The sequence below is a fragment of the Schistocerca serialis genome, chromosome 8, assembly GCF_023864345.2.
Source record: "Schistocerca serialis cubense isolate TAMUIC-IGC-003099 chromosome 8, iqSchSeri2.2, whole genome shotgun sequence".
NCBI lineage: Eukaryota > Metazoa > Arthropoda > Insecta > Orthoptera > Acrididae > Schistocerca > Schistocerca serialis.
This window is the reverse complement of record NC_064645.1, coordinates 325,743,086-325,754,712: the sequence shown is the minus strand read 5'-3', so window position 1 is coordinate 325,754,712 and position 11,627 is coordinate 325,743,086.

The following is an 11,627-nucleotide window of genomic DNA, read 5'->3' as shown; positions in this document are numbered from 1 at the left end:
TTACTGTAATCCCTTCCCTCACCAAAACAGCTGTTCCAACACTTCTTTCGGGAGACACATTTATGTAACTGACAAGATCGGGAATTACTAAATCCGAGATTAGAACTTCTTGTAACAGGGCAATATCAGACGCGGATCCGTACAGAATAAGATTGTGACATTGTGCTGTCACTATGCACTTGTTTTGATGAACTAATTTAGTTTCCGTGGTTCAGGGTTCGGTGAAGTTGTAACAGTTTTATCGAAGGCTGAACATGGAATAACACTTCAATCAGTTTATTAGTTACTGTCCCGTTTTTTTCTACTTCTGATGTTCTCTCTTGTACCACAAGCAGACTGATTTCCTGGTGATCTTTCTGACTTTTCCTCCAGAGATTCGTGTAGGATCGTTTCGGACCGAGCATTCTTTGGGCTTGGGTCGCCCCTACCGGATTTTCCCTTCCCTTGGTTTCGAGATACATTCTCTTTTGGTTGCGTCGGTATTTTACTTCGCTGCTTACTTGGAGCAGCATCAGACGCTTTCCCAATTTCGGTTGCCGGCGCCTGCCCTGAGGTATTGACCATGATTTCAATTTGGCCACCACTTGCTCGTTCTTTATTAATTTCACTTACTTCCTGATCGAGGGAAACAAATGGAGACTGCAGTTTTACAACCTCTCCCTGAATATGTTTATTAACAGATAGCTGCTGCTCTTTGCAATCGACTACTGCACCTGTTGTTTCTTGCAAATTAGTGCTAATTACACCCCCTTCATTTTCTGGTACTGTATGTGTATTATCTTTCTGTTCATCAGTTTCCATTCGCATTTCGCCTTCCGGTTCCTCTGCCTCCTCATCGCACTGTTTTTGCTTGCGAAATGAGGGAGTGGGACAGGACAGCTCGTCCTCTGAACGATTATCAGTTGTCTCCAGAGGTCGTTTTTTCGGTTGCATTTCAGTTTCAAGAGTAGTGGTAACAGGGTTTCCCTTTGTTGTTAACGGGGGAAATTGACTGTTATCGTGAACGGAGACATCAGCATGGCCCGCTGCGTTAACATCCTCAACCAGTTGATCCGGGCTATTCTTTGGTAACAGATCATTTAAGGTTAGCTTCTGACACTGTATCAAATTGCTTTTAGGAACAACACTTCGCCGCGGACATTCCTGTCTGAAGTGGCCGGTTTCGTTAATATATGACATGTAGCTTCCTGATCTGTATAAACAATTTGTGCCTTATACCCACAAACAGTTATGTGAGACGGAATATTCGTCTTAACGTCCATCTCTACACTGCGGACTCCGTTGAAACACAGCAGTTTAAAAGCGAGGCGACCATCTTTAATTTGCAATTGATTTAACGTCCCCGTAGTTTGAAAGAGCTTCTTTAATCTTATCATTTTCAATTTCAATGGGAAGATTCAAGACACGAACGGTTTTGTAATGAATGTCCGCTCTATAGATGGAAACTTTACTTTTATAACCATTTCTATGCACAAAATCTTCTTCATAGCCCCACTTTCGTAACACTTATCAACAGTCGCAGCACTGATTAACTTGACAAAAACACACTATTTTCCCTGATCCAGTTGCCAGGTATGGATGGTTTCAGAATTTAGACCAATTACCTGTGTAATCCAGTCATGTATTTCCAGGGATGTCGGCTGGACGGGACGGGATTCCTTGTCCAAAGCATATACCAGAGTATTCTTCCTGAGGTTTGTAGCCATGGTTAATCCAGCGACGAAATTTCGGTTAAACAACCGAAATTCCAATTAGCAGCAGTACGACCAGAAAGAGCAATCAGATCACAAGGAAGACAGCGACCGGCGAAGCACAAGTACAGCGATGTAAACACGGAAGTGCAGCGCAGTAGTTAACAGCTGCCACTCGCTAGCGCGGCTGAAACGGAACTGCTCGGCCACATCGGCCGGCTGAAGATTCTTGATGTTTGTGGCTCAGATTTAGCAACAATAATGTGGAACTTGTTTCTTCTGTGTTGGAAAACAGTTTTATTGCTTTTGACGACTTATTATCACAGCTGTGTGGTTTTCCCTTAAGCTACAGTTGTAGTGGCTTATTTGGTACGTTAAATAACGTAGGTATTACATTCCATACCGGTCTCCTTCGTTCCATAAAAACTGACGTCTAATGTACCGTTTCGTGCCCCCAGGGTGCTTAATGAACTGAATAACGACAAATGTGGTGTCATTTTTAGTTATTGTCGATTTTTGTGACACTGCACACGCTCCCTACTGTAAAAACTAAGTTAAAATCAATATAAACGTTAATATTCGCACTCATCCGATATTGCATTCAGAAAGGTCGCTTTCTGGCCGCTTGGGGCGCTGCTGTCGCTATGGGTAACAAAAATGAAAGGGAGTGTCGCGACTGTTGTGTTAAGACTGTGAATTTCCTACTCTGTTAAATTATTCTCCGATATTAGCTCAAAAAACAAATGAACTGGCATTTCCCCAACTAACTGACAAAGATCGATTCTAACAAGCGACGAACGTAGCAATAAAGTACAACGTTAGTTTGTTCTCGTTCGCGATGGGAGCTGGAAAAGCATGGAACCCAATATGGTTTTTGTTTTGGTTGATCATTTTCGTGTGCCTTTCCTTCGAAATAGCATTCATTGCGGCCGTTTTTTACATCTTTTTCTATGTGCTTACGGCATGTTGTGATTGCATAAAGGTATGTACCTTACATAATACAGTTACTTGTTTAACGAGCACTGAAAAACAAACTGATGTCATTGAAATTTGTCTTTTGCTTGCTGCACGTTGCAGATTTCTATTTGTAATAAGCTGTGTGTTAAAACTAACAGTTTCAGAGGCAGGATACATGTAATCGGAACCAACCACTTTGACTACCGAGTAGTCCAATCTTGATCTGAATTAATTCGGTTGTTGGACTTTCGTAATGTTACGCAGAAGCGGCATCTCCCATTCGTACTAAAATCGTTCTTAAAATATCTGTGTAATTTCCGCTTTTTCATCGTTGTTTCTTTATTTTTCTTCGTTCCTATTCTTTCGTCTAGCATGCAAACGCAACACACTCACCTTTTGTACACTCGAAATTACATGCACCTGTAACGATGACACTCTATCCAAGATAATATGCTGCGTCCACGCTACCAAGAAATCCTCAGTCCAGTCCAAAATTGGTTGTAAATAATGCTAAGGAACGATTTGGTTTATTTTAGAAATTACACACGGAAGTTTCAATGAAATCTGATAAATAAGATACTTCAAGTACCGCCATTGTGATTTCTTTATTCACAAAAGTGATTGTTTTCAAATATTTCTAGAGTAACGACATATTTTATAATCGTAAATTCTACCCATAATTTTATTTTTAAAACATCGTCAATGGTTACTTAACACGGTTTACTTGTAAACGGTGCACTTAACATCAATTATTGACTTTCCACTGTTTACCTGCTGGACGAGTTAAGAAAGCATTATTGTGAAACTCTCAACACACAAATTTAAAGGTCCGCTTGTTTCAGTTTATGATACTAAGATTTGTGTTTCCAGTTTTTGAAATAATGAAATATAACAACATCAAAAAATTAATCTATGATTCAGCACATTGTTAAAGATGTAACATTTCTGTCATCATAGTGTCACGTAAATTCACGTAAACCGTGGTAATTGACAGGACATTCTTTACTTTCTTTTAAGAGTTATTCACATTTACCTGATCAGCAACAACTTTTGAAACGCATTTTCGTTCAGGAACATATTCAGGATCTTTATCTGAGCCGCAGTTATTCACATCATCCCCACATTTGTACAAATCGTCCCTGACAAGCATTTTTCTCGCGCGACCACGGCACACGTTACAAATACTAGCAGCCATGTTATTTGGCACTCACCACTGACTACATGCTCATATCCTGACAAAAGTTGCTAATGTGAGATTCTGAGACTAGACATAGAGCTGTCATTTCTCGGTGCATCGTGGAGCTACCCACTAATATGAATAAAGCACATCATTTATCATGTTTCATATGCAGTAACTCTGTTTGTCATAGAGTATTCCTTACCATTTCTTACAGCCGTGGTCTTCATTTTTGTTTGGCTTGGTTCAAATGGCTCTGAGCACTATGGGACTGAGGTCATTAGTCCCCTAGAACTTAGAACTAGTTAAACCTAACTAGCCTAAGGACATCACACACATCCATGCCCGAGGCAGGATTCGAACCTGCGACCGTAGCGGTCACGCGGTTCCAGACTCATTTTTGTTTGACACCCGCTATAATCGTACTTTTTTTTAACAAGTGCTTTTCAGAAGTCTACCTGATAACCTTGTTTCGTCGTTCTGAGGCTGTCGTGGGAGAGAAGCGTCAGTGGATTTCGCGTGATCTATATTTCCAGATCCGCGCTAGTTGCCATGGAGGAGGTCACGTTGTCCAAGATACCGCTTTACTTTTGAGCTTACAGTATGTTTTAGAATACTACAACAGATGGATGTCAATGACACTGGGCAATATAGTTTTGTTGATTTCTGTTACCCTTCTTGTACGAGGCATGTTCAAAAAGTAAGTGTACCACATTTTTTTAATTTTTTTAAAAAACGCGTATTTTAAAAAGAATTAGGCCTACAGGATATTGTTGACACACTTGTTGACTATTTTTCCAAATAATTGCCATTCCTTTCAATGCATGTGGTGAGCCGAGGAACTAGCTTCTTTGTGCCCTCCTCAAAGAACTCTCGTTCCAGATCCTTCCCCGCTTCAGAACTTCTTTCTGCAGCTACTCGTGGGTTGAACTTTTAATTTCTCTCATGTGTGCCTTCAGGAAGGCAAAAGGCTATAATCTGAAGGTGTCAAGTCAGGGGAATTCGGGAGGTGATTAAAAACATCTCAATCTAGTGATTCCAAGACCGCGTTGGAGGCTGAGGTTGTATGAGGATGGACTTCGTGCAACAAGCACAGCGCCCATCATTATGTTTTGAATGTTTCTTTTGAACTTTTTAAGGGTCTCACTACATCGTTGTATACTGATGGTCTCTCCCGGTTGCAGAAATTCGACCAAAATAATACCTTTTTAGTCCCGAAACACTGAGACCACGATTGTTTCTCTCGAAATTGTGGTTTTGAATTTTCTGGCAGATGGGGAATTGGTGTGATGCCACTGTGACGGCTGTCTTTTTGTCTCCGGCATGTAATGAGCCTCATCTCCAGTCACAATAAAGCTCAAAAAATCCTCATCTTCCATTTCAAGCTGCTCAACCATTTCAAGTTGCTCAAGAACTCGCGGGTGTTGTTGACCCGATTTTTTCCGTGCTGCTCCGTCAGTTATTCTGAGATCCATCTTGCCCACAGGTTCCGGTATCCCAGCTGTTCTGTGAGTGTCTCGTGTAAGAGAGTTCTGGAGACTTGTAGAAACATCACAGAAATTTCATTCACTGTTAATCGGCGGTCTTTCTTTATGGTTTCTTCTATGTTTTGCATTAATTTCAGTCAAAATGCAAGGTCTTCCACTCCTCTGTTCGTCACCAATATTTGTTCTGCCTCCGCTGAACTCCCTACACCATTTAAACACACTCGTTCTGTTCAGAACACCTTGGCCGTAAACCGGTTTGATCGCAAAAAAATTAGGTAGGTGTTATTGGTTTCGCGAGTAGGAAACACGTGGCTCGCACTTGGCGGTATTTCTTACCGATTTCTTTCACGCAACTGGACACTACAACTTGAGTTTACGTACTCGCGTGTTACTGTGATGTTCGCTCTGGTCACAGTACACTTTCTTACCGAACATGCCTCGTACATGGGCGTAACGTATGTAGTCTTCCAACAACTGGGCACAGCGTTAAGTCAGCAGCAAATTCTGTAAAGAAACTTGAGCGTTTTTAGCACAAGCGTAATTCACTGGGGCAACCGAGGATGAGGGACACCAGGAGCTGAAAAAAAGTAAAAAAGAAACAAAAACTAAAAGCTGCGGAAAAATTAAAATGTAAACATTACTAAAATCGATCAGTCAGGTGAAGTCTTTCCTCCGCCACACACCGTCAGGTGGCTTGCGGAGTATGGATGTAGATGTAGATATTAAAATAATGAAAGTTGGTCTTGGAAATCATTCTGACGTAAAGGTATGGAATCATCCAGTCAACTTTAGCTAGCAGACATTGCTGTGTTCGGAGCGTATGGACGCGTGAACGAAAGCAGACGTTACACACAAGGTTAAAAAAAGAAATGTTATATGTAACTGAATTTAGAATGTTTTAAATTTATTGCTATGTTCGATGAAGATACTCCTTGCACACAGTTCTGAGAGCTAAGGATCTCAGCGATCCGTCGAATGGGCGACCGATCGCTTCGTAGATCGCATGTGTGTGGGAAAATCTCAGGAGCCGGTCGCACGGAAATCCCTGGTGATCTGACGGCTGGCATCCTATTCGTGCACATAGTGTGGTTGCGACTCTTTTCTCTATTTATTAAGCATGGTTGTGAAGTTTTGTTTCGTTTCGCTTGGCACATATTGAGTAATAAGTTTACGTTAGAATTTATGGGTATCTAGGGACCACGAACTGGTTCAAATGGCTCTGAGCACTATGGGACTTAACTTCTGAGGTCATCAGTCCCCTAGAACTTAGAACTACTTAAACCTAACTAACCTAAGGACATCACACACATACATACCCGAGGCAGGATTCGAACCTGCGACCGTAGCGATCGCGCGGTTCCAGACTGTAGCGCCTAGAACCGCTCGGCCAGCCGGCCGGCGACCACGAACTACTCTGCTTTCGCTGAACTCCCTACACCACTTAAACACACATCGCACCCCACTCAGATTTTGTGGTAAGAGGACTCAGTGGACAGCCCTACAAAAACCGAACCCAAATCAAGCATGAAAACAGGAAGAAGGTGTAGTGAACTGTGAAAAAAAACGCAAAATAGAAACAGTGAACGGTCCTAGCTGAACTAGTCCAATTTTGAGCAAAGACGAGATGCGGCGGCGTCGTGACAATGTAGTCACGCTATTGGACAGTATTGAAAACTCCCTCGTGCCTTTATATGTCTTTGTGTTGTGGCGTAACGTCCGTTTGCAGCAAAAAGGTGTAAGGAAGGGGAACCGCAAACCTTTGATGACAAGGCGACAAGTCAACCGAATCCTCCGCCGGAAAACAAGTCTGGTCTGTTATATACGGCATTAGTGACAGTACGTGAGTCATATGGTTGGACCTAATTTGTACACCTGGTGAGTGAGATATGCCTGCTTGCCCGATTTAGGTGTTCGTATGAATGTGAATATGATCACTCCCAAGGAAATGATGAAAACATAATAGCTTCACACATAAGTTGCAACAAATGAACGCAACAGATCCACAATGACACACGGTTTCTCTGCGCTCCGTCAAACATGTTTTTAACGTTTTTGAAGTTGCTTACCGTTTCGGAAGTTTTGACTCTTGAATTCCTTTGTTTTAACATAATTCACGCCCTTTGTTGTTTTCATTTCTGTGAGACGTCTTATGTGGAATCTCGCCTGCTTTCACTATTCATCACACTTACTTGCGACGGTAATGTATTCTTACCACACGACTTATATTTTATAGCCAATTTATATTATGACAACTGCCAAGACTACAGAAAGAGAGCATTTCAATGACAGTTCATAAACGGACAATTCATAAAGTTTTGAAAAAAATAAAAATGTACTGCACGAGGGGTTACAACCAGGCTCTCGCGCTTAGTACTCCTACACCGTGACCACTTACCACGACACCATGACTATTACTCTGAACTCAGTGTTGCACAGTTTCTATTTGGATTCTTTTTTCATAGTTCAGTTCACTTTCTTCCTGTTTTCATGCTTGATTTGTATTCAGTTTGTGACGGGCTATCTACTGGTCTACTGGGCCATCTTACCATTAAATCTGTGTGTGTGTGTGTATGGGGGGGGGGGGGGGCATCATGAGGAGGTTCCTTTGTGAGAAGTGATGTGGAAACCGGGGTTGCTTTTTATATGAAGGAGTATTACAAAACACACGCTCTGATTTTGTAGTGACTGATATTTTGAAACATGTGTCATAGAAGTAGAATTGGTGGAAAGTTCATAGTAATAACCACGATAAAATGGGCTCCATCTCACGATTTTGAGTTATTTACGAAATAATTATACGCATTATTAGTTTTTAACTGCTAAATAGAATGACGTTCGTACTTGCTGTAATGTTAAGAGAATACTGTAATTTAAATGCTCAGAGCAAATCTGTTATATGGCTGTACTCAAGTCTTTGTCGTTTCAGATAACCTCCTTCATACAATTTATAACAAGAGTTACAGTAATCAGTAGTGCTGTTATTCGCAACTTTCTATAGACACATCGGATTAATCGGATTAATACTATGCAGTTCAACTGTAGGATTAATGAATAAAAAAGGAATTGAAGACTAATAAAAGTGAAACGAATTGTATTGCTACACTGGAAAGTTGTACACAACCGATTTGGCGTCTGTGAAAAATGTAAAATATTCTGTAAAGTAATCTACCATTCCCAAGAAAAGCGTTTAAAACAAGTATAATAAATTATAATTCTCGTTTATTTTAAATTCGTGTTTTGCAGAATTCATAGAGATAAGGGAAATTAACTGCAGCTCTTGTGAAACACAGCAATTTATTTTCCATAGCAGAACTTGTCGACACGATGACGCTCGTAATACTGATTGAAATTGCTTGGCAAATCGCTCGCGTGTGGTGTGTCGAGGCGAGCGACCAATTGCACACGATATGGCTTGCGACAGATCGCTGCAATCCGTCGCCCAGGTGTGAGGCCCTATACACAGGCTATCGATTTCTATCGAAACAGTAGCTCTCACCAATCACTGCTCCAAGAGTGTCATCAGAGTGATCGATTAATAGCTGTTGTGTTACGTAAGGCTGTCCACAATGGCGCAAGAGTTCATGTACAAATGATACTATTACAAATTACTTATTTCCAAAATAAAACACAACCTTAAACTATGACAACGATAGTGTGAGACCTGCGCGCGGTGTCATTTGACAGCCAGAATTGGCAGCTATAAGAATCAACATATTAGCAGCTCGAATTCCAGCGACCTCAAGCAATTCACGACAAGGGAGACGCAAAGCTAAGAAAATGTGAGCGTTCTGTACTGGAGTTGAGGATACGAACTGCACTGGTAGAATGTCAGACGCTCACCCACGTTATTTAATTATGCATAAGCAGAAACAATAGTTCCAAATCTTATTTTATTTCGTTTGTAAGATACCTATGACTTAAAAGGAAAATTTGTTTTCTGAAAAAAAATACAGTTTAATGTTTGAAATTCTTCTATAATCACTAGAAATTCTTATAGAAACGTATTATTTCTTATGATATTTGCACGGAAAATGTGTTTTTTCAAAACACCACAGTGACACACTTGACTTGTCGAACATTGGTCTATACGAGCGAAGACAGAGATCACATGGCACGAAAACTTTGTAGGAGAATCTGTAATTTGTAACATTCCGATCGCCATGTAATTACAAAATTTGTAAAATTCATACTCCTTCAACATAAACTGCCTCAGACAAACTTGATTAACAGTCTGGATGACTGGATGGCAAAATGAAATTATAACTGCAGTGTCGAAGATCTCCATATTCATTAATTACAAGGTGAGTCAAGAGGAAAGCTACATCCTTTGATGCTTTGACGGGTGACATTATTAGTGATTCTAAACAAAAAACTTCATATGGACATACGCCCTGTTCCGAATGATTTCCGTGATAAAACACATTTAATATCACTTTTCTACGTTTTTCTTGAATAACTCGAAATTCGCACCCTCAACCGAAAATGCGTCGCAGTACAAAATTAAATTACATCAAATTTCTTGCAAAAAAGGTCATATTTGTTTTTTCTCTGGGACTAATAGTTTGCGCGAAGAGAGCGCGAGAATATTAAAAATCTCGCGCGATGCGCATGCGCAGTAGCTTAGCTAGTTTTTGTAGGGCAATTTGAGGTAGTTTCCCGACTTGATAGACCACAAGTATCCTGCATCAAATTGTTCTTTTCAACTTCCTCTAAACTACTGTGGTACGTTATAAACAATGACAATGTTTGAGTAATACAGAAAATAAATATTAATGTACGTTATACATGATCTGTATGGAAAACTATTCGAAACAGGACATATATCCATTCGAAGTATTTTATTCAGGATCACTATCACCCGTCAAAGTATGCAGCTTTGCTCCTGACTCACCCTGTTTACATGACTATCCGCATAAAGGTGCAGTCGATTTGACATTTGTGTTTTGGGTGCCACGGATTGGCAGAGACCAGATATTCATTGAAGGCTTACCTTCTGACCGCTATGGCTGCTCCGTGGTCTTTCTGCATTTCACAGTTTTCTTGAGCTTAAGCTGACTGGGGGCAGATACATACATGTTGCCCGCCCGTTACCTCGGCAACGGCGTGAGTCGCTGCAGAAACTCCTGTATTGTTGAAAACTGCGTCACGTCGCAAAATGTTGTTTACTCTATGACAATATGCGAAAAATAATCCCTCACAGTTAGACCTGATTTTTGTCACCGTGACAAAATGTTTCCGTCGCTGTCACGTTACATCATAAAAGTGGAAAGCGCTCGCGAAGGATAACACTAAACTTTTTTAGAAATCCAAGTGTCGTTTGTCAGCACTGATTTTGAAGAGACGGTCATTATTAGCGAACTCATGAGACGTAAAATAAAATATTATAAAAAATAGTAGTGCGTAAACCCCCTCTGAGGGCTAACAAGAGGAAAGTTTTACACAATGTTTCATAAGCTTTGACAACATCAAAAGAAATTTTTTCAATATTTTCGAATGAGTGTTGAGAGTTTTGAAGAATTTCTTCGCATTTTACCTGTATTAACATTCAAAAATATGCACATGAGATTGTCTGTCTCAGCTGAACAGTAGTTACCGAGCGAGGTGGCGCAGTTGTTAGCACACAGGGCTCGCATTCGGGTGGACTACGGTTCAAACCCGCGTCCAACCATCCTGATTTAGGTTTTTCGTGTTTTCCTATATCGCTTAAGGCGAATGCCGGGATGATTCCTTCGAAGGGGCACAGCCGATGGGCGCAAGCCCCGGATCCTTTCGCGGTCAGAGAAATGGTACCGAATTGTCCCAAGCCCGCAAGGGTCTGAAAAACGATGGGACCGAATCCTCCCGTTTGAAGCAGCTAGCAGTTCTAAACGTTATGAATACTCCAAGCAGTTCTACTTACAGTAGAAGATGTAAAAAATTTTCGCTTGTATTGTATGTTCAAAAGTTTTATCTTTTATCTTATTGAGGTAAAGTCCAGCCGGCAAAGCGGCAGCGGCTAAGCCCCTCTCAAGGTCACGCGCAAAGCGTGCACAAGTGAATCATACATTTTGTTTAAAACATGGAAGGGGTAGGGGGAGGAGATAAGGAACATGGCTGAGATAATTATATTATTGTCTATAATACAACACAGAATGTATCAATTTGGGAGGATTCGGTTCTGTTACCTACCTACCTACCTGGTTTCGGGAGGATTTGGGGCTGCGCCCCGGCCGATTTCGTTCTCGATCCTTCCCTAATCCGAGCATGTGCTCTTTCTCTAGTGACCTCGTTATCGACGGGACGTTAAACACTAATCTCCCCCTCTTCCTCCTGAAC